This window comes from Pongo abelii, chromosome 3 (assembly GCF_028885655.2).
Source record: "Pongo abelii isolate AG06213 chromosome 3, NHGRI_mPonAbe1-v2.0_pri, whole genome shotgun sequence".
In the NCBI taxonomy this organism is placed as follows: domain Eukaryota; kingdom Metazoa; phylum Chordata; class Mammalia; order Primates; family Hominidae; genus Pongo; species Pongo abelii.
In genome coordinates, this window is record NC_071988.2 from 189,301,634 (window position 1) to 189,322,268 (window position 20,635).

The 20,635-nt window shown below is 33.5% G+C and overlaps 1 protein-coding gene across 3 annotated transcripts in view; it reads right to left on the bottom strand.

Moving 5' to 3' along the window:
- The window catches only part of SPOCK3 (SPARC (osteonectin), cwcv and kazal like domains proteoglycan 3), a 511,232-nt gene that overhangs the window by 478,069 nt on the left and 12,528 nt on the right, over positions 1 to 20,635 (bottom strand).

A 20,635-nucleotide genomic window follows, 5' to 3' on the forward strand; every position in this document is an offset into this window, starting at 1 on the left:
TGGCATTCTTTATAGCAATTCATCCCCAACACAGCCCTTCAGCAGAAGCCACCCACTGTTGTGTATGCGGGCACACCAGCTATAATTAAACAACTTAATTTTAACTCTTGCTGCATAGGTTATTAAAGCTTCTTATCACACTTTAAAACAATTGAGCTGAGTAAAATTTCTTCTTTAAGATACTGGCAATTTCTCTTTGGTGGCATGATGGATAGAAAAGCAGGGACAGAGATGGAAAGAGAAGAGAGATAATTTAAGTTCTAAGAAGAGACAAGTCAAGAGAAGAAAAATAAACATGCATTCCTTTAAGAATTAGGTAAGAACATAAAAAATTTGAAAATCAAAGCTATACTGTATTATCTCTTTTCAACAGTAGTAACAACTATGATTACTGTACATTCTTATAAAATTATAATGGGTTAAAAGTTATTTGAAATGATGATGATGATTGATGATAATATTTTTCTCAGTCATTAAAAGCAATAATGTAGAATCCACAATCCACATCCCAAAATTCTACAAAATATATGAGAATTGGGAAGACAAAAATATGGAGGCTATGAGCACAGAAACTGTCATATCATCCTTAATGTATCTAATGCACTTCTTAAATTGAAATCCTATTTATTATTGTTGGAAATAAATATCTCAAAATAAATGCATGCCTGCTTTTGCAAGAGTAATACTGTCCAATTAATAAAATACTTGTGTAAATTTATGTAATTATCAAGATGCAAAAATATATTCCCACATAAATATATGCATATTAAAAACACATTTACTGAATTATAGCAGAAGAAGAAATCACCTTTTTTTTTTTTCTTCTTTAATGACTACTAATGTGGGACAATTTCTAAACCAAAGATTGCATCTGGTAGTTCTGTGATGTACCTAAAGTTAGCAGTATTGTAGGAGAATGAAATTTAAACTAACGTATCTTCTAAGGATCCTAACTAAAGAAATTTAGAGTTATACCTGCAGACCTTCCAGAATAAACCAAACTGATGGTATGATTTGTGTATGACTTCTTTTGGAGCAATTTTTCAGTTTTATATATTGTTATCATAAACTCATGAAAATATAATTACTGTTCTTCACCTTTGTTCACCTTCATGAAATTTAATTTGTAGACCAGAATTTATTGATTGTTTGGTCAACTGAATATACTTTGGCTTCAAAAATTAAATGTAATTTATTAAATAACAGTGTAGAAAATGTTTTTTATAATTTTAAAACCATTATTAGAACTACCTTCTTCACATAATCCAAATATATCATTGCATTAAGTGTTAAACTTCACTCTTAGATGCCATGGCCTGCCTGCACACTTGAAACAATGTAATTTTCATCAAATTTTGTTCCAATTATGCAGTTCTATATCAGCAGTCTCATAACAGCAACTGCAATCTATTATTTATGCAAATCACATAGGAATTTTGATTAAAGTAGTATATACAGAATCACTTTATAGTTTTTATATAAAATTTTATACAAAATAGACATGAGAGAAAGAAAAAATAGATTGTCTACATGGCAGTTTATGCAAAGTGTATAAAATATAGTCAGCTTTGTGAAAGTGACCATTTTAACTAGTTAGCAGGTATCATTAAAACACACTTGCTATACCTGAGATTGGGGCATTTGGGATTACCACATGCATCCTAGCATTTATGACACAACCACTTTAAATAACCCAATTGTTACTATTTGCAATGAAAGTAACTGCTATAATTCTCCCTCTGATGTTTTAAAACTTCTCTCACAAACCATATTGCCAGTCTCAACTGTGAAGGGTAGAGATATGACTGCATCACCTTCCACCCATGAAATAAGGATCTCTTTATACTTTTGATAAATGAACTGTTCCCAAAATAAACTTATGTGTATCCAATGAAAAAAAAACTATGGAGATTGCTTTTTTTCCCCTATTCAAGCACTCTTAGCTCAAAACCAGATGTCAGCAATATTAAGATGTAGATAAAGGGGAATACTAAACCATTTGGCCTATATTTAAAGATGTTCAATAGTAATTTTTTCCTCCTCTTAAGCATTCTTTTGTCATTTTTATGTTTCTTTTATTTGGTTTTTTAAAAAGTGAATATTATAAAATAATAATCATGTTATTTTGATATTTGTATTGATGCACACACAATTAAAACATGATTATTCCTAACGTGTGAATAAATTATAAAATATTTAATTAGATTAAGTCATGACTTGACACTCCAAAATTCTTTTCAGCTATTAAAGAATTTCTGTATTTTGTGTTTACTGTTATAATGTGAAAATATTACTTACTGAGTTTTTTAGTAAGGCTTATGAGTAGTATTACTACAGTAATATAAGGTCATGAAAAATTGTATGTATTAGAAATCCAATGTTAGAGAAGCAAACCACTTCCATTTTGTATAATAGCTTCTACATAAACTTTCTAGGGATTTTTTTTAGTAAATAAGCAAACATCTTACCTATATACATATTTTAAGTTACATTATTTAATTGTGGTAGAGACTTTTGGATGCCATTACAGCAGACTTTCCCAAATATCTTCTTTTCTGTTAAAGTGTTAAAAATAGCAAGTATTAATACTCTCTGAAACCAAGGCAAAGAATGTATGACCCAATATTTGTCACTGAAACCTGAGATGAGACTGCTTAGGAGATCACAGAAAAGACATTTCTATCTGATTTAAAAAAAAAAAAAAAAAAAAAGACAGAAAAGAAAGGTAAAGCAATGAGGAACATCCCTGCCTTTGGATGTGACTTTCTGGGAATGTGATGCCTTGGAGCTACAACGGCCAATCACGACCTTGTAGAAAAAACTATGAATGACAATCTTGCTGAAGATGTGGAGTAAAAATAAAGAAAAAGATTGTAGTCCTTGAAAAATTCCCTGAGAAATGAAATAACCAATCCTGTCACAGCTCTACCCATATGAGATAAAAAATATTCTTATAGTTCAAACCACTTTTAGCTGCATTGCCTAATACTTGCAGCTGGAAATATTCTAAATGATACACTACTATTTAAGGCAAGGACTGTTTCTCTGTAAAATTTCTAAAATAATATATTCTAACATTTCTGTAGCAGAAACTGCTTGTTTTCATCTAATATCCATTCTTTCCTTGTGATAGTAATAGAACCTCCAGTTTTAGATATACACACAGCTATAAGATTTGACTTCCTGATCTCTTTGTAGCTACGTGAATGCATATCACTAAATCCTAGCAAAACAGATATAAATGAAATTGTTGTATACAACTTCCTAGGTTGAGCCCTGCAAAGTAATCCTGTCCTTCCTCCTTTCCTCCCCTTCCCAATGGCTGGAATATAGATGTTGCGGCACAAGGAGGGTGGCTATCATAAGCCACTGGATAGAAACTCTCTGGAGACAAGGGTGGAACAAATCAACAAAGAAAAAATTTGTAACCCCCTGTATTAGTCTGTTCATGCTGCTATGAAGAAATAGCCAAGACCGAATAATTTATAAAGAAAAGAGGTTTAATTGACTCACAGTTCCACATAGCTGGGGAGGCCTCAGGAAACTTGCAAGCATGGCGGAAGGCACCTTTTCACAGGGCGGCAGGAGAGAGAATGAGTGCCACCAGGGGAAATGCTAGACACTTCTAAAACCATCAGATCTCATGAAAACTCACCCACTATCATGAGAACACCATGGGGGGACCATCCTCATGATCTAATCACCTTCCACAAGGTCCCTCACCCAACATGTGGGGATTACAATTCGAATTACTATTCAAGATGAGATTTGGGTGGAGACACAGAGCCAGATCATGTCACCCCCACACTGTGCCATTATCAGAACTCTCTTTGGTTAATTAGGCTTGAGTTGCTACATGAGAAAAAAATCATCTTCTAACCTTTTAAAGTCACTGTTTTTTTTCAGGGTAGGGGGCGACGGGTCTTTGTTATAGCAACAGCCTTTATCCTAATGAAAATAATATTTATTTATTTATTTACTTATTTATTAGAAATCGGGTCTTGCTCTGTCACCCCATATTTGAATGTAGTGTTACTATCACAGTTCACTGCACCTTTCAACTCCTGGGATCAAACAATCCTCCTCCCTCAGCCTCCCAGGTAGCTAGTCTACCGGTGTTGGGGGTCGTGCACAGTACCACCCCCAGCTATTTTTTTTTTTTTTTTTTTTTTTTGGCAGAGAAGGGGTCTTGCTATGTTGCCCAAGCTGGTCTTGAACTCCTGGCTTCAAGTGATCTTCCCACCACCGTGCCCCAATGGGCTGGGATTACAGGCATGAACCTCCATGCCTGGCTGAAATTATATATATATATATATATATATATATATATATATATTTTTTTTTTTTTTTCCTGAGACGGAGTCCCTCTGTCACCCAGGCTGGAGTGCAACGGCATGATCTCAACTCTCTGCAACCTCTGTCCCCTGGGTTTAAGCAATTTTCCTGCCTCAGCCTCCGGAGTAGCTGGGATTACAGGCGCGCCACCATGCCTGGCTAATTTATGCATTTTTAGTAGAGACGCGGTTTCACGTGTTGGCCAGCCTGGTCTCGAACTCCTGACCTCATGATCTACCCACCTCGGCCTTCCAAAGTGCTGGGATTACAGGCATGAGCCACCGCACCCAGCCCCAAAATAATTTTTAAATAGGAAAACTGTTTAGGTTTTTATTTTCAGTTTAAATTTGTTGAAATAGTTTAGAAAATAATTTTGATTTTTCAACTTATTTAATGTAACTACCTGTACATTCCTATTACATTCCTATAATTTTAGATTTTTTAAAGAAGTATGTTTATGAACTTTGGGAGGACGGGGTGGGTGGGTCACCTGAGGTCAGGAGTTCAAGACCAGCCTGACCAGTGTGGTGAAATTCCATCTCTAGTAAAAATACAAAAATTAGCTGGGCATGGTGGCATGCACCTGTAATCCCAGCTACCTGGGAGGCTGAGGTAGGAGAATCACTTGAACCCGGGAGTCGGGGGTTGCAGTGAGCTGAGATCTTGCCATTGCACTACAGCCTGAGCGACAAAAGTGAAACTCCATCTCAAAAAAAAAAAAAAAGAAGTATGTTTATGTATGTTGCATACACAAATTGAACCCTTAAATCCTGATGAGAAAATAACATATATGTATGTGTACATATAGATATATATATCTGAAAACAAAATTTAATGAATTATTTTTATTAAACAGGTGATTCAAAATATATAAGCATTAAATAAAAAGATAAAACTATTATGTTGTTTAAAAAGTTCATCAGCAAGAATGACTTGTGGCACTTTTCTCAACAAATGTATGTTTGCTTTGGTAGCTAATGAGTCTTGAGGAAAAATAAATATTTCCAGTGAAATGTGAGATATTAAGTTCAAATGAAACATTATATCAACTGAACGCAATAAAACTCCATCTTAAGACTCAAGTAATTCTGTTAACAGATACCAATTTTTTTTCATGTTTCTTTTGTTTTGTGATGGTCCTGGACTTGGAGATTTTTAGTGTAATGAAAACCTTATGTTGCTGAAAATGATCAAAACAAATGACTAAAAGGCCACCTGCCAATTTGAAAGTACTCCATAGGAAAAAAAAAAAATCTGTTATAGGATACAAAGTTACAACTAGATAGGAGAATAGGTTCTAGTGTTCTACAGCACTGTAGGATGACTATAGCTAGAAGGATATGGAATGTTCCCAACACAAAAAAATGATAAATTTTTGAGATGATGGATATGCTAATTACCCTGATCTTATCACTATGTATTGTATGTATTTAAACAATACTGTGTACCCTATAAACATGTACAACTATTATGTGTCAACTATAAAAATTAAATTAAATTTTATAAAAATAAACTATGGATTTTGTCTATAAGTTGTTTTTATTTATTTGAAATAAAATTACATGAGAATGCATAGGTAATAAGTATTGACAGATGTGTTGATTTACTGTTTATATAATATTGTGATTTATTTAAACTCTTTGACAATAAACTATTACTTTGACAAAATAAACACTTGCTTACAGAGGTAAATTAACATTCAAATACTACCACTCTCAGTGTCCTAGCATTATGACTTTAGAAAGATTTATTTTAGAAAGATTATATATTAACAGAATACTGTCTTACTTTCTAATAAAAAAACTAAAAAAATGTAGAAAATAAAAATAAAATAATATTTTCAATTACTATATCATATGCCATGTATTTGGTGTAAAATCACTATAGCTGTATATTTTTAAAATATGAACCTTTATTTTAAACAATGAATAGCATAATTTAAAACAATGTTGGTTATTTATTTATTACCTACCAACCCACCATCTGTAGCCCTATTGAAAATATTTCTTTTAATATCTCATTTTAAATCTTGTGAAGCATGTTAGACAATTTTCGAATAATAGTTAATACAAATGTAAACCTATTTCAATAAGTTAATATGCAATTATAAGTTTTGGATCACTCATTTTCTGAACTACATAAAAAATTCAGTTTCAGATTGTCTCTGCTAACCAAGAATTGAGCCGCAATGCTTTTCGTTACATGAAAACGCATTTTAATGCTAAGCCAAGGAAGCCTGATGTGTAAATGGCCTTCTGAGCTTCTCAGGTACTTGATACTCTTACTCAGGGCTCCATCTGATTTGAAGGCCACCCCTACTCCCAGATCCCTAAGTATTTGGCAAACACTTTTTCATTCCTCAATACTGTGCCAATGAAATCTCTTCTATAAGAAATTTTCCAACTGAAAAGATGAAGGCAGTTCCCTTAAAATATTTGTCTTTGAACCACCATTGCCGAAAAGTGGGAAAAAAAAGCTGGTCAGGGGGCAATTTCTTAGAGATTTATTGAATGGTAAGTAAAATTAAAATGGTATAATAACAACAACAGAGGTAACATTTGTTTCAATTATTTGTAGTTTGCTATTTTATTCATAGTTGTTCCCTCTGTGAGCAGAGATATAATAGGAAATGTAGTTGGTTTATTTTATTTTGGAGCATTATTTCTCTCCAAATAGTTATGGACTCAAGTCACTTACTTTTAGGAAAATTCTTTGTAATTTAGGAAATCAGTAGAGAACACTGACTAAGATCTTTGGCTTCAGAGTCAAACAGGCCACCTCTAAGACTTAGTAGCTATGTTACCTTGGGCAAACATCTTCAATTCTCATTCTAATATTCCAAATTTAACTGGTCTTTATTTTTTTTTCATTTTTATCTCGTTACTCCTTGTTAAACTAAGCACATTTTTGATAACATATTTACCACTTGGTGATAGTAAGCTGAATGACATTTGATTTAGATTTTTGTTTATACATGTAGATCTGCTAAAAATATGAGAAAATATTTCTGTAAATTTAGCATGATTTTATCTGTGAAAAGGAATAGTGATTATTTTGTTAATATTTAGCAAGGAAACTTTCCTATAAAGGTTACAACTAGTGAGAATCTTAAAACAATATCTTGATAAGGAAAACATTAAAATCTTGTTAACAGCTTAGAGTTATATTTGTTTGCAATCACTCTTTTCAAAAATTACATACGCTAGTTAACTATTTATTTGTAATTTGCACATAGATCACTAATAGTGAAATTTATTCTTTGTCATTTTAATCTACAAATGAAGTGGATGAATATATTATAATTCAATTATTGTCTTGTTTGCTGTACAACAATCACAACTACTAGAGTCACCATTAAAGACAGAAAGGCATCTGCAATTTAGTTTCCATATGCCAAGAGAAAGGTAAAATGGCTTTTGTTAACATTGTGCTTCTCGGACTGAGGTTCCTGTATTGGGTGCCATGACATGGAATGTTCCATGTTACTGGAAATGTAGTGGTTTCTCCTGAATTCCCAATATATCAGTTTTCTAATTTTTGAAAATATTATTTTTAAATTGAAGCAAATATGTTTTTTGATTCTTAAACTAGGTTTTGATGGATGAGTAGAATTTTTCACTAGTACTAGAATGGAACAAAATGCAAAAGGCCTATGAATTTTAAATAAAAATGATATTTCAAAGATATTTCACAATGCTAACACTGAAGAATTTTTCAATCTGATATGGTATGGAAATGAATCATGTTTTCTGTGTTTGGAGGCTAGAAGAAAATCTTTCATGTCTTTGTACGTCCTATGTTCAAAAAATCCCCACTTTCCTTAAAGAGCTCCTGTTGCCCTATTTAGAATACACATTTTCCTCAGTTCTCATTTTCTCACTTAAATAGCCAGATTATAAAATGTGGATGGATTCACCATCCATTACATAGAAGATCTATAATTGTGTACTGCATTACCTGAGAATGCAGGAGCATGTGCTTAGAACACTAGCAAATTGGGGACACTCAGACAACTGGGGACACTCAGACAATTACAATATACAAAAAAATTTTTAAACCTTAGTGAATTTTGTATTTATAATTTTTCTAAAATAATGCAAAGTAGACATCATAGGGAAAAAAAAGCAGAACTTAATGGGAATTCCTTATACTAATTTCTCATTCTGCTTTCTATTTTGAATAAAATATAGTGCAGTGAAGGGGGACATCACAAGCTGTTCAGGTAGCAGCACATGCAAAAGTCTTTCTCTGACTTTGTGGATATCCATCAAAATCTGTCAAGGAGGCAATTGTAGGAGCGCTCCTTTGTTTATGAAAATCATCAGCTTAGCAGGTTTTGGAAATAATTTCAGATCCTAGTCCTAATAATTTTCAGTCTCCTCTGTCTTGACTCCCTATCATTCACAATTTCTTTACGCACATTTAATTTCTTATACTTATGGAACATGCCACGTACTTTTATACCTCTATAACTTTGCACGTGTAGATCCCTGTCAGGTATGCTTTCTTCCACTTGTTCAAAGAACAAACTCTGCTCATTCATCAAAACACAGATTAAGTGTCATGGACTCCGTGAGGCCTTCATTGAATCACCTCCCACTACAGATGTAATTTGCATGTACTTATCTGACTTCCATTGTCACAGTGCATTGAATCATTATTCAACATGTCAATCTCTTCAACTATCACAAGGATTCTTCAGGGAGGAGATGGTACGTCTTGGGTAGTGGGCTAAAAGTGGCACACATGATTATTTAAAAACAAAGAGGTCTTTTCCTCTTTATTGACATGTTTTCAATCTTAATGATTATTTATTATAAATTCTATAAATATTAAAAGATAAATGTGTGTATTTAGCAAAGAAGGACTTTAACTTTATATAGATGAAGAATGTTTGTTTTTGAAATGATATCATATTTTAGCAATTTATTTTCTAAAGTGTTTTCTCATACATTTGATTGCCTGATATTCATAATAATCCTCTCATTTCCTGAAAATCAAACATCATTCTCATTTTTAAAGGCTGAGTCATACAAACATACGACTAGCTCAAGAGCAAAATAGGTAAGTGCAGAAGGCTCTCTCTGTGTATCTCTCTCTCTATATATATATATACACACACATTTTTAATTTAACATCTGATCACATATTTCAGTTATTGCATAGACACTTCTGATTTATTGGAAAATGATAGAGCCTCCATATTTTGGAAAACATGCTTAATCTAAATGTGGTTTAATTGTTAAACAATGAACGATTTTTTTAAGTTCAACTTAAGTTATAAATTATGAAATTGATAATGACAGAAATAATGAATAATATAGATTATGTACTTAATATACATAGTTGCATCAGCATGACCTGGATGTGAGACATAGGGTTCAAGGAGATCATTTTGGAGCTTTAAGATTTGACTGCCCCCTTGGATTTCAGACTTGCGTGGGGCCTGTAGCCCCTTTGTTTTGGCCAATTTCTCCCATGTGGAATGCATGTATTTACCCAATCCCTGTACCCCTGTTGTATCTAGGAAGTAACTAACTTGCATTTGATTTTACAGGCTCATAGGAGGAAGGGAACTTGCTTGTCTTAGATGAGACTTTGGACTGTAGAGTTTTGAGTTAATGCTGATATGAGTTAACACTTTGGGGGACTGCAGGGAAGGCATGACTGGTTTTGAAACGTAAGGACAAGAGATTTGAAAGGGGCCAGGGGCGGAATGACATGGTTTGGCTGTGTCCCCGCCCAAATCTCATCTTGAATTCCCATGTGATATGGGAGGGACCCTCTATGAGGTAATTGAATCATGGGGGCAGGTCTTTCCTATGCTGTTCTTGTGATAGTGTATAAGTTTCATGAGATCTGATGGTTTTAAAAAGGGGAGTTTCCATGCACAAGCTCTCTTGCCTGCCACCATGTGAGACATGCCTTTCACCTTCTGCCATGATTGTGAGGCCTCTCAGCCACATGGAACTCTAAGTTCATTAAACCTCTTTCTTTTGTTAATTGCCCAGTCTCGGGTATGTATTTATCAGCAGCATGAAAAAGGACTAATACATATACATATTGGAACATAGTAAATATGGTAGTTTTCATTTTAACAACAGACAAAGGCATACTTTTAATCAATTGTTTTAGTGAAGCAATTTTCCTTTGCTGAGATATGCAGATATAAAACAGAAACTTCAAGACCTATTTGCATTACTATTTACCAAATTGTTCAAATTGCTATACAATGGACAGTGTAAACATACTGACTCCCCAGCATCATTAGGCAAATCTCTGACCACTATTATCTGTTTGTCTGCTTATTCTGGCTTTCTGGAAAATAATGACAATAATACCTACAATACAAGGTTGTTATTAATATAAACAAACACATAATAAATGACAAAACCAGTTCTAATATATGCCTTTACTCCAAGGCATTACACTCTGTGTTGTGTTCATTTTAGATTTTTCAGTACAGTTTTTGTTTATTTGACTTTTTAAAAAAGATTTACTTTTTTTTTTTTTTTGAAACAGAGTTTCTTTCATTCTTGTTGCCCAGGCTGGAGTACAATGGTGTGATCTCGGATCACAGCAACCTCCGCCTTCCAGTTGCAAGAGAATTTCCTGCCTCAGTCTCCTGAGTACCTGGGATTACAGGTACCCAGCACCATGCCTGGCTACTTTTTATATTTTTTGTAGAGCCGGGGTTTCACCATGTTGGCCAGGAGTGGTCTTGAACTCCTGACCTCATGATCCACCTGCCTCGGCCTCCCAAAGTGCTGGGATTACAGGTGGGAGCCACGGCGCCCAGCTAAAGATTTACTCTTATACCTCTGAATATAGGCAGAAATCTGGACTCAAGAAAATTTTGATGATTTTAACCTAAACCATATTTTTCTATTCCTATTGCTTTGATAATAGCACAAGTTGTATCTGTCTCAGTAAACTATTTAATGTAATTCAGAGAACCAACAGCCAAGGGACACATTTCTCCACCCACTACATCATAATAGAGAACAGAAATCACATTCAATTCAAAATACATTTAGAGTCATTTCAAAATTGATAAAGTACATTTTTCCAATTTGCTTACATAATGTCACTAGAAAATTATACTCTAGGGTATTAGAAATAGTGTGGTCAAGGTATTTTAGAAAATTAGAGTGATTTTTGAATATTTTTCAAGCTACATGACAAAATACAAAACAAATGAAACATAGAGCATTTGTCCACATGCATTTAAGAATTACCTTAGAACATTTGGTTTGGCCACTATCCCTGTCTGTAGTGAAGATGCTGGAGCACAGTCTACATCTAAGCATTTTCCAGATGTTTATTTACAGAAATGTTACTGTCACTGGCAGCATGTGATTGAATCGTTTAAGTTTAGCATAGATGGCCTGGTGTCAGCCTATGCTCATTGATGGCAAAGTAAATGGCAAAGTTGCTCTTCTAGGCCTCAGTTCCTTGCTAGGGAAAATCAACTTAATGTTCTATTTTTGTCCATGGAATAAAACTGTTTACATGTGCAATTTCTTCCTGTGTTTGTGCAAAAGCAGATGCAATTCTGTGTTACATGGAGCCAGAATGCCACAGAGATATGTCACAGTTTATTCAAAATTGTAACTATTTTTAAATCTTTTCTATTTGATGATATTAAATATTCTTGCTTTTTTCATGTCACAAATTGCGTTAATGATAACATTATAAAAAAGGTTATGTGATATTATAAAATTAACTCTCCCCATAACTGAGAAAACTTAAATATTTAACAAGAAAATTTTTCTTTTATTGTGGTCTTTCATTTTGTCTTTTCACCAGTATCATCTGCTACTTTATGGATAAAATGGAGCTAGAGTTTGAAACATAAACACTATTGCCAGAAATAATCATCTAAATATAATGGAGGAAATAGAAATCTCTTTTTTCCCCCATGATCAATTTCAACACCAATTGTAAGTCAAAACATCAAGGCTTCAATATAAATACATTCAACTACCTTGTATTACCAGTGTTTGATGATGAAATCCTAAAAGATGACACCTGGTGAATCTTGAATCTTTAGAAATTTTACAAAAGAGCACAAAATATATAACATATCAGATCACAATACCAATAAGCAGTCGCCATAAAAAATTGTAAACGTCAAGGTGGCATTTCATCTCACAAATGAGTTAATCTATTGCACTGTCACAAGACTGCTTGATTTAAATATTTTTCTTTTTTATAATGATGAAAATTGAAACACTATAATCCTAAACTATAAAATGCTATGGTAATATTCAAGAAATTGGAGTCCATGATTTGATACCAAATTATGTTCTCAAAGGCCTCATTTCTGCTTTTGATTTTATAAGTGTAGATGCAAAGATGCAACCTTTATTATATTGGTTGAGGATGTCTTCCAAGATGTAAATTTAGAGAAGGTTTTAAGAATATAGCAAAGCACACCATCATGAATCCACCCAATAGGTAGTAGTTGTAACGGTTTCAGTATTGTATTTGTTGTTACTACTGTTTTTATGTAGTTTAAAGACTAAAATACCTATAAAAATATTTGTCGTTATCTTTTTTAAGTAACTATATAGCATAGATTATAAACCCACTTGTCTCTCATTAGTATTTTAGATTCTCCAGAGTTGAATGCATAACACTATAACATTATCAGCAAATAGAAAAAAAAAAGTTTTGTGAGAAATTATTATTTCAATTTTGTTTGCGGTACTAAAAACACTGTCATTTTTAAAATTCATGAATACAACTTCACATTACTTAATACACATTAGATTATTTGTCTTCTCAATAACAATCATTTGGTTTTCCCCAAGTGATTGTTCTTAACATTATATTTTTATTATAAAGTCAGGTTTAAAAGTTATCTTAAAATTGATGTTTTTCCAGGAAAAATAAAGTCTATAAATTTCACTTTTCTGTAATTTTATGCACAGAGAATTAATCTTAGGGTGAATCTTAGAATGAATCATTTGAGTCTTAATAGCAGTTCACCAGTGTTTCTTCTTACCTAAAATGTTTCTCATTTTTAGAAAGTTTGAGTTCAGACAAGATGCAGTGAGAACCCTTTCTCTAGGTTTGAAAGCTTACCTTGGTGCAGCTACTTTATGTGATGACTTATGGCAGAAATCCAGCAGCCTACTGTTGACATTTTCATAGTAATTATAGACCAGGAGTTGGCTGCTTGGAAGAGCAAAAACATGTTGCATATGCCATGGCGAACCCTTGATAATATACATATATATATTTACTGTATATATATTTATTTACTCTATATATTTACTGTAGTTCAAACATGATAGTAAAAAGTTACAGTGTTCTTGTAAAGTAAATGAGAGTTTAAATGCAAAAATCAAAATTTAGGAAAGACTGTCTAGAAATTAAAAATGAACATGTGCTCCGTAACTGCCAGGATCAATAGAAAATTTCTACAGAAGAAATAAGATAAAAGGTTGTGTTATCAACTAATAATATTAACCTGGGTTGGGGTATTTATACTAACTACTAACTCCTATACTTGATCTGCAAAGAACAGGTTACAGTTTGCTTCACTTACCCATATTTGAATGTTTTATGACTATTCCTTCTGCACTCCTGGAATGCAAGATACAGAACTCTTAAGAAACATGGCTCTTTCCACTACTGACACCGCCTTTCAAAAAGTGCTTCAGGGACTCATGAAAAAGACAGGTTGCATGTGACTATAGTAATCATGGAAGAGGTCATGGAAAAAGGAAAACATAAAAATAAGTCATGAAAAATGAGAATGAGATACATAACAGGGCAAAGGCCGCCTTTTCTAGACGAAAAACTCACTGTGAGGAAGACACAAAAAAAGAAAGAGCAGCAAATGTGGCGTGAAGATAGGTGATACCTGATTTGTGTGAAGAATGCATGAAAGAGGAAACAAGGATAAGAAAGCAAATATGGTTTGGAGGCAGGTATGAAGAGCTTTTGGATTTGGGAATAGGAAATTTGGATGTTGTTTGGTGTTGATATTTGAATAGAAAGCTTCTGGTGAGACCTATCATCAGGAACATCCTGGCTGCCTGTGAAAGAGCTCACACTGCAGTATTATCTTGATGAATTTCCCACCATCCATGATTTGGCCTTCAGCCCTAAAGCCTCAGAAACCTTGTTCTGTCAGCAGAAAACATGTGTCAGGAAGACTGGTACATTTGCTCCCTGAGGCTGAGCTACATTAAAATCAGAAATTTGCTGGGTGAGCATGGAATTGAAGAAAGGAAAATTTTTGACCTGTACATGTTGTAGAGCATTAGAGTAATGTTAGAAACGACCACTGTCTTTCCTTAGTACTGGCAAAGCTTGCCTGGGTAAATGATTTTTCTGTGTCTCACTTCAGACTTCTTCTGATGAACAGCCACCCTCCAAGTATATGTTACAATATTTGAAGAGTCTCCAGTAGACTTAGGAATCACATGATCTCCCTCTAACGTGGCTATACATATATATGAACTGCTCCATTATGTGGAGTTTGCGGTTTATCCCACCGAAAAAAATACCGTTTACAGATTTTTGGAAGGCAACTTACAGTTGCAGCTATATGCAATCCTACTCTGTAATAAATTAAAGGATGAATAGAAGATTTTAAACAGAACAAGATCGGAACTATGATTTGGGGAAAAAAAATTGTTCAAAAAAGTATTATTGGTACTTGCAGACAGGGCGAATCCTGAAAACATGAAGGTTAACTACAAGACTAGCCTAAGGGATGGATAATGAGGATCTGGCCCAAAGAAGAGTGAACAGTCTTGGATTTGAAAAATACTGCAGAGAAGACCCTGAGAGGATATGCAAGTGATTTGATTGGGAACACTGAGGAGGAAGACAAGAGTCCAAGATATCGTCAATAATAAACTTCCTGTAATTGCAAGGTCATTTAAATTTTTTTTGCATAGCTTTAAGAGTTGTGTTCTGTAGAAATGATGGCATTGCACAGCTCACTTTTACCTACGCTTTAAATAATCACAGCTGAGAACTGCGAATTCTCTGAATATTATACACAATTTTTTTTATATCTAAGTATTTTCTGAAAAAGTGACCATAGATATCTTCAAATTCTGAGTTTCTGTACCCCAAAATAACTAAGGATTTTTGGCCCAGAAGATTAGCTTTGGAAAAGCATCAGTTTAATACATGTAGAAACACTTTATCAATTATGTTGCAAAAGTAAACACTCATAATTGAATGACAATAGTACAGAGAAATCCTAAAATCAATATAAATAAGATCAGAGACTAGAGAGAAACTACTTTGCCAAACTAAACACATGTACAAATTGTCTTATCCAATGGCTTTGTTAAAGAACAAAAAACAATTTGTTAAACACTGTGAAAAAAAATTTATGTGGCTACTTTATTTGCCTTTTATTAATGAACGTAAACTTCAAAAAGAATTAAACAAAAGTTTGTTAAATAATAATTTGAATATCCTTAACTAGTTGGACAATTTTATTTACAAGGTTATTTCAGTTGAAAATTGTAATACGGTTGACCCTCTGTATCCATGAATTTCACATCCATGCATTCAACCAACCACAGGCTGAAAATACCAAGGAAAAAAAGAGTGGATGGTTGCCTCTCTACTGAACATGTACAGACTTTTTTTTTGTTTGTTTCTTGGTATTTTTTCCTAAAAAATACAGTAAAGCAACTATTTACATAGCATTTATACTGTATAAGGTATTATAAGTACTCTAGAGGTAATTTAAAGTATATGGGAGAATAAGTGTAGGTTACATGCAAATACTATATTGTGTTATATTAGGGACTTGAGGATCCACGGATTTTGGTATCTCTCCTGGTGGGGGTGTCCTGGAACCAATTCCCCGTGGATACTGAGAGAAGACTGTATATGAAAATATTTCAAAAACCTAAAAAATATGCTACCACAAATTTGTATAACATACAAAATTCTATTAATATGTCCTTTACACAGCTTATTTTGATGATTAGGTGATTTAGCCAATATTTATTTAAGAAAGAAACTTGGTGGTGGATAATATAAAGTGTGCCCAATTTAAAACTCAATCTGAAATACATATTTTCACATACTAAATGGCTATACATGATATAAATATTGCAACATTGCTATAAAAATTAAACTATGGATTTTTTATTATGCCATCTAGGAGGAAGTTATTTAAATATACGGTTTCATTAAAGTAAAAAAAAATTTAAACCCACAAACCAAAAGGGTTTTAGCAAACAACAAACACAAATCAGAAACATCACAGTATAGTCCAAAAATAAAAAGGTGAAAATTAAGTTATCAAAGTCCAATAACTAAGAACAAACTTTTTTTAATTACAACTCCTAAATCATGCAACTAACTGCCTACCACTTACAAGAACTATTACTACAAGAACATAAGCTTTCTTATGTTTCTAACATGGCACATTTCTGAATAGCACTTAAAAGCTATTCAGGGGCACATAGGCTGAACAATCAGAAGTCAGGGAACTGCTCTTAGCTAAAAAATAATCGTGTGTTAATAGCAAAGTAAGTGTCTGAGATCCCCAGTAAACATTAACTTGGCCTCAGATGATGTTTTGACGTTTTACTTGACTTCTGATCCTAGTTCAAGAGTAGCAACTAGCACCAGGGGTGCTTTTGTCACCTTTGAGGCTGATGCCAAGGATCCTCTAGAATCCACACATTAGAGCAAACAGCATATTCAATAAAGAGGCACTCCTTCCAAGAGTAAACATAAGACTTCTTGTAGCAAAGCCAGGTAGCTTTCAGCGACTCAAAGCAAACAAAGCAGTTCTGAAATTAGATGTCGAGATCTCATTCACTGACCTAAAAATTGCCTATGCTTCTCAAACATATTCAAAACTTGGTTCATGGTATACATTTAAAAATTTTTAATATATTTTAGTTCCTAAAAACGAATGTGGGATATTTTTTCCTATCTTGACTACTAATTTGTCATCTGAATTAAACATGTCATTCCCCATAGACAACCTTCCCATTTTAAAAAATTTTTATCTAGAAAAATATGTAAACTAAAGACAAAAAAACTTTAAATTCTGAAATAAACAATTTTAAATGACAATAACATTAGCAAAGAAAGTTAGCATAATCAAAAAGAAATTCCAAAGATAATGTACTAAATGTGTGGTCTATGTACAAATACTCCTTTGCCTAGTGTTACTTTCAAATTTCACAGCTTCCAAACTAGTTCTTCCCTAGTTATCAGTGTGGAGTGTGCGTTTAATTCACAGTTTCAGTAAGTACAATAGTTCTTTAAAACTATAAAGTGTATAACATCTCAACCCCCCAAAAATATATTTTATGTCAAGGAAAAATGTCTCAGGTAATACTAGGTTAATGCTGTTGATACAATGTTCTAGAAAAGTTTTGCCTCAGGGATTGTTCATTTTAGATGAATCTGACTGCCTCAGGGACATCCAAGGAGAATATAAGATGTTGCCAAGGGCACCTTAGGCAGCTTTACTGGAAGACTAGGAGGTTGTCTATAATTTCACACTATACTGTATGCCATGAAAGGCTATAAATATTGTCCTGATATTCTAAAACTGATTCTCAGCAGATGCTAATACCATGTGCCAAGGCAATTAGCAAGCTTGTATTTCAGAGTATCTTGCCTATCGTACCCTATGTAAATATTTTGAAAGTCACAAAGTAGTTTGGTAATAGAAAAGTAAAAGTGAGCTGTGATTAAGGGACTATTAAATTACTATTTTTAGGAGGTATATCTAATATTTTACCAGTATTCAGGCGCACAATGCCCTGCAATGTTTTACATATCAGAAGACAATTAATTAGATTGAGTTGTGGCATTTTTGGTTCCTTTCTCATTCCTGCTAAATGAGCTTTTACTTATGCTAAGAATAAAGAACTCACAAAATTATCTAGAACACTCAACATAAAGATTTCAAGTTGACTGAAAGATTTATTTTAATTTTTGTCAGAGAATATTCCATATAATCATTTATTTCACATAAATACTTAGTGTAAAATTTAGCATTAAGTTCTCTGTAACTTAAAAATAAATTACAGAAATTATTGAATTTTAATTTACTCAAATTTATATTTTCTTCAGTGTAGCAGCAAATTAATTTTGCTTTTATGCTAAAATCTCCAAAACAGAACCCATGTTCAGTGTTATTGTTCATAATATCTTAAATGAAATTCTAGATGTAGAGGACTTCAAAATATATGTAGACAACAAAATAGTCTTAAAAACTTACATATATTCCAACCTATCTTATATATGATAGGATTTCATTTTTTTAAGTCAATAACATTACATCTCTCTTTGATATTCAACATGGAAAACAGAAAACTATGTTTTCTACTAGGACAGAGATTGCTAGGTTTTCTCAGAACCCATTCAACAATGGTTACACTTATGTTGTATTACAAATGATATGTATGTTGATTACATATGATAATAAGTTGTGAATCCTAGAATTTAATTAAAGAAAATAATTCCTTTTTCCATTTTATATAATTTGATAATAGGAAGAAGTCAAATTCTCTTCAGCCAAGAAAAGGGGGGGGGTGGCGGCACAACTGTAGAAATTAAAAATTAGGCACAGTAACACTTAAAAAACAGCTTCTGAAGATGTTAAACTTATAATCCAAACAACAGATACTGTAAGAACTTTTTTTTGAGACAGGATCTCACTCTGCCATCCAGGCTGCAGTTCAGTGGTGTGATCACGGCTCACTGCAGCCTCCACCTCCTGGATGAAGCAATCCTCCCACCTCAGCCTCTTGAATAGCTAGGACAATAGGCATGTGCCACCACACCCAGCTAATTTTTTTTTTTTTGAATTTTTGCTGAGATGAGGTCTGGCTTTGTTGCTCAGGCTGGTCTCAAACTCCTGGCCACAAGTCATCCTTCCACCTTGGCCTCTGGAAGTTCTGGAATTAACAGGCGTGAGCCATCCCATCCAGCCTAGTATTTCTTTTAACAGCTATTTCTGACTACATAAGATATTCAGACCTGCACTTTGATATCAAAAAAGGTCAGTAATAAAAATGCCAGTAATATGCTGTTGCCAAATATAGTACCTCTGTAGGGATAAACATTACTATTTGAACAGTATGTGATTTGAAACTACTGACATTTGTAAGACTAATGAAGGACAGGCAACTAGAAGTTTCCTACTGCAGCTTCAAGACATACTGATCAAATTATAGCAAGATCATGGTGATTCTGTATAAAGGACAATAAATTCTAATACAAATTTCAAACCTTAATCAATTCCTTGGTCTAGCAGGAAAGAAAATAGACAGTCAATGTGACCGTTTAAAAGGACCAACTGTATGTCAAAAGATAGAAAACCAAGCCAGGCACAATGTGCCATGCCTGTAATCCCAACACTCTGGGAGGCTGAGGCGAGAGGATGGCTTGAGCCTAAGAGTTTGAGACCAGCCTAGGCAACAAAGTGAAACCCCAGTCTCTACAAAAAATTAAAAAAAAAAAAAAATTAGCCACACAAGGTGGTACACGCCTGTAGTTCCAGCTACTTGCGAAGCGAAAGTGGGAGGATCACTTGAGCCCAGGAGTTTCCCGCTGCAGTGAGCTACGATGACACCACTGCACTGAAGCCTGCGCAACAGAGCAAATTGCTGTCTCTTAAAAAATAAATAATATAATATAATATAATATAATACAACAAAAAAAGCAATTCGAGCTCTCTGTAGTAATTGTTTTAAAGTGGTCAACGGTTAAAAAAAAACATGGTCTTTAGCGTTAGAAAGTCGTTTCAAACTTCACTGATTTTGAGCAGGTTGATTAAGCTTGCTGATACTGAGTTACTTTATTTGTGAAAGAAGATTAATAATCTACTTTTTTGATTGTTAAAAGATTTTATCAAAAAGAAAAACATGTAACCCAATTAAAAATGGGCAAAGGACTTGAGCAGACATTTCTTCAGAAATGCTGTACAAGTGGCTAACAAGTATATGAAAATATGCTCAACATTACTAATCATTAGGGCAATGCAAATCAAAACCACAATATCAACTCACATCCATTCAGATGGCTACTAACAACAACAACAGCAACAAAATGTAAATTAACAAGTGTTAGCAAGGGTGCAAAAAAATTGGAACCCTTATCCATTGTGAGTAGGACTGTTAAACAGCGTAACCACCACGGAAAACAGTATGGCAGTTCCTAAAAAAATTACAAACAAAATTATCAGATGATCCAGCAATTCCACTTCTGAGTATATATCCAAATAACTGAAAGCAGGATCTTGAAGAAATATTCGCATACCTATGTTCATAGCAGCATTATT